This window comes from Fulmarus glacialis, unplaced genomic scaffold, assembly GCF_000690835.1.
Source record: "Fulmarus glacialis isolate BGI_N327 unplaced genomic scaffold, ASM69083v1 scaffold33094, whole genome shotgun sequence".
Lineage (NCBI taxonomy): Eukaryota > Metazoa > Chordata > Aves > Procellariiformes > Procellariidae > Fulmarus > Fulmarus glacialis.
In genome coordinates, this window is record NW_009207940.1 from 1,478 (window position 1) to 5,745 (window position 4,268).

Here is a 4,268-nt window from a genome sequence, read left to right on the forward strand (position 1 = left end):
GAGATGTGGCTGTGAGGATAAGGCAGTGCTGGCTAAAAGCTACCAAGGAGGAACACAAGACTTAAATAACTGTTGTTGGAGACCTTGCAGTGGTCCATGTGTCTTCTGTATTCAGACTGACTTTCATAAGAACAGTTGTGTTCTTAACCTCAGTTAAGTCATGCACTGACATCCCTGCATATACTTTTTCTAAGGGATTACCCTGAAACAGGGGTGTTCTGTCCAAGATGAGCTTTTACTCCTGTTAAATTTCAACTGCATCTGACTTGGAAGAAAATAATTGCTGAGGCAAAGGATGTTGCTGTCTTACAAACTGATGTATGGCAGTCTCGGGTATCAAAGAACAATGTAAAAAGTTGTTTAGGCAATTGCATTTCGGCCAATTGACAACAGTGTTTTTTCCCTGCAGTTTCACAATTAAAGAAGAAATAATTGCATGAGAAAAAATCTTTTAAGTTCGTGATTAGATTTGTTTGTTTTGCCACCCTCACAAAAGTTATAGGATGTAGGGGTCCTGGGAATAAGGCAGTGATCACATGTGTTCTGGGCAGGGAACTCCCCACCCCCTTGAGAGTGCTTACAGCCAGCTTCCAGTAAACTTCTAATGGCTCCAAGCTATTGAAATTACTTTGCATCTAAATTGAAATCTTTTTTAAGTGAAGGTAGTTTGGTAGGCTAGTGACAGCATTCTTGTGAACATGTTATAGCCTGCCCACATCACACGCACTTATAGGACAACTATTCTACGTCTCCTTCCTACCTTATGAAGAATTGATGTGAGGAACCAAGAAAATAGAACAGTTGGTGTAATTACTGTACATCCACTGAATGTTCTGCAAAATGTTTTACATTTTATAGATTACTAAGTAGGGAAGAAATGGTTATATGTTATTAGTCTGTTGCAGTACTTAAAATCAGCTCTCAGGGTAGTTCTAAAACATTATTGGTAAGTCTGACTGTCTGCAGAATCTGAAATTATTTATAGTCCTTGTGGATATAAAGAACTTAGACTCACTTTAACTATAGCAAATGTGCCTTGCAGACAGACCAGGGAATTATTAAATCTTGTTTTGCTTCTTGTCATGTTTTAACTATTGTGAGTCAGAGCGAGCACCTACCAACCAGGGATTTGTCAGTGGGCACAGCTGCTTGTCGATTCTCTTTGGTAGATGTGTAACCCACAACCATCAGGTTAGGCTTATACTCTGAGTCTTAGGAGCTCTACACAGCAGCAAAAAAATTCTGAAATTCGTACAGAAAAAACAGTACTGGATTTAGGGGTGGGAGCAAGTTGGAAAGAAATGTAGTGTAGGCTAAGTAACGCTGCCTTAGAATGACACGATGAGAGAATTGATTGCCTTTGCCTAGAGGGTGGCTTAGTCTTTACTACTAGTGTTTTGCTTAGGATTAGTTTTGTGTTTATCAAAATTCTCAGCACCTTTGGGGCAATAAATTGGTAACACTGAAGAGTCCAGGCTGTGCATAGAGGGGAAGAATGGGGAAAGAGGTGTATAGGAGAGGTTATACATAAAGATAGGAGATGTGATGAAAAAGACAGTTACCATAGAGAATTCAAAATAAGCTACGCTGTAATCAGTTTATAATGCTAATATGGAGAGGAGCCAAGAATGCAAAGAAGGTAGCACAAACAAGAGATATAAAGAGAGTTGGTTGCGTAGTAACTCTGCAGTCGTTACTGTAGTGGAATTGATGATGCTTATTTTGTGATATTGGCTCCTTAGTTCAAGCAATTACAATATACATTGAATTCCTACCAGTATAGTTAATTTCTCTCTATAACAGTAAGCTTACTGCATTGTTTGATGCAAGAGTGTGTGAATGTCTGGTGCAGTGCCCCACAAGGTTTCATTAAAAAATGGCATGTAAGTACACTGTATGACCAAACAAATATTTCTGCAAATTATGAAAAATGTGATTTTGCAAAAGAGCTTGGCACCTGTGTTTAGTAGGTAGCAGGGATCAGCCATGCATTCAGGCCTTGGTACCTGTTTTATTTTACTCTCTGAAATGCTAACTTAATACCCTTCTGTGCTTAGACTTGATCTTTAACTCCGATCCTTGTCTGCAGCAGTCTGAAAATGCTTATGCGCAACACCCACAGAGAAACGTTTCCATCAACATTGAACAGTGCAGAAAACATGGAAGTCTTCCAGACATGAAATTTCTGTGAAGAACGTTAAAAGCCAGCTACGTGTGGTATAGTCCTTCTCTTTGCTAGTACTCCCATTCAAGCCCATTGGGCAGCGCAGAGTAAAGCTAATCTATCATTTCAAGGCTGTACCAGTGTAGTCCTGTTGGTATAGCTGTGCTGTTTCCTGAAAGGGCTTTTAGTATGGAAGTAGTTAATTCCAGCAGCACTTTCCCCAGTGGGATTTATTTCAGACCTCAAAATAAAAGAAACTATACAGACAGGAAAACAACGTTAATGTGACAGACTTCTGCAGGCATGCTGTGTCAGTCACAAAAACTGCCCTTGACTGGTGAGGTCACACCATGGAAGATGTTTGAGTAGACGGACCCGAAGGCCCTACTCAAAGCAAGGCTGGTAGAAGCTCATCCTTAATCATCTGTCACTGTTACCCATGGAGATCAAAGTAAGCAAAATCAGATACTGAATTGAAGTGGTTATGGTGTGGAAGAGCTATTTTGGTATGATGCCACTAAATTATGAAGTCTTTACACACTTAACCGCCTAAATTAATTCCACCTTTGTAGTGTAACATGCAAATAAAGCTTAATTCCAATCCTCAGAACTCTTGTATTTTAAGAAATAACACTTTAAATCACATACTCTTAACAACTGGCTTCTGTAAGGTCAGAATTTATATTTATCCAAATTAAGAGTTCATTGCAGTGGTCCAGTATGGTCATGACTGATGGCTCTGTACACTTTACTGCAACTTGAATTTTCTTCCTTTTTATAAGTTTCCATTTTTGAAGTTGTCACTGATTTGAAAATGAATATGAAATTTGTTCTACATTGATACAGTTCACATTGTGAAGTCAGTGATGCAGCACTGGTCTGTATAAGTATAATTTATTAAAGCATCTTTCCTTCATACTCCAGGTTGTGTATTTTTTGTCTGCTGCTGATCAGGCATGATGGTTTTGAGATTCCAGTTCATTCGTATGCACTGGAAGTAAGGTATATAATAAAACAGGAAAATTTAACCTAGAAAGAAAATATTGCACTTTGGACTCCTTCACTATAAAGTCCACTATTGTCATTCAGAATTTAAAGAGCAGATGCACTAGGCTAAATATCAGAAACTGCTTTCTGTTAAGCAAGTTCACAGTCTAAAATGTTATTAAATGGTTAGTGTTGCAAGGAAGAAAGGATGGCTACGTGTAACTTTCATCATGAAATTCAGTGTGGTCTGCAACATGTTGGAGTACCCCAGTGGGAAGATACCCACTGTAACTTGAGATACATAAAATGCTAGTACTTGATTGTTTTTCCCTGTTTAATGAAGACTGTGATAAGAACAATAATGAAAAATTAAGACTGTGATAAAGAACAATAAGAAAGCTGCTAGTCTGAATTACTAATTTGGTTTGCGTCAGTAGTCATTTTGTTTTAGTGTATAGTGTAACATAAAGGGCTGTTTTTAGAATAATGAATTAAAAATACACGTGCATTTGTTTCAGAAATATTAAAAAGGGTGAAGTTAACCAAGTGGTTTTCCAAGCGCGTGTTCTTTCCGGGAAGAACTTGTCTCAGGTGTGGTTGTGTAACAACAGTTGAGCAGGACCTGTTGCTGCCTTGTGGATTTAGAGGAGTTAAATTCTAAATCTTAATCCAAGCTATGTCTCGGTCCTCTTTCTTACATCTCGTTTTGATAACAACTTGGATCTTAAGTAATGATCTCAACTTTTTACCCTTCTGCTACTGCTGTGAGGGGAAAATACTCACTTTTAACCAATATATATTGCACATCTTTAATGTCTCTGTGCTTTTTTAAGGAATCCCATTGCAGGCATTGCCAACTGATATTTCCTGTGTTCAGAGCTAGGGAGATTATAATTTGTAGATTGGTGGTGTTCTTCAAGAGGCCAGTAGCTGGTCCACAAAATGTTTAGGAAAGCCTGTATGCGTACTCCCATGCAACTGGCTCCCTGTCAATCACTATCTTCGGGCATGTAGTTACTAGTTTTACTGATGGGTTTACAGTTATAATTAAACTTAAAAGAAAGATTTTATAGTGCAGCTGCTCATCAAAATGCTAGAATTTCTAAACTCCTCTTTC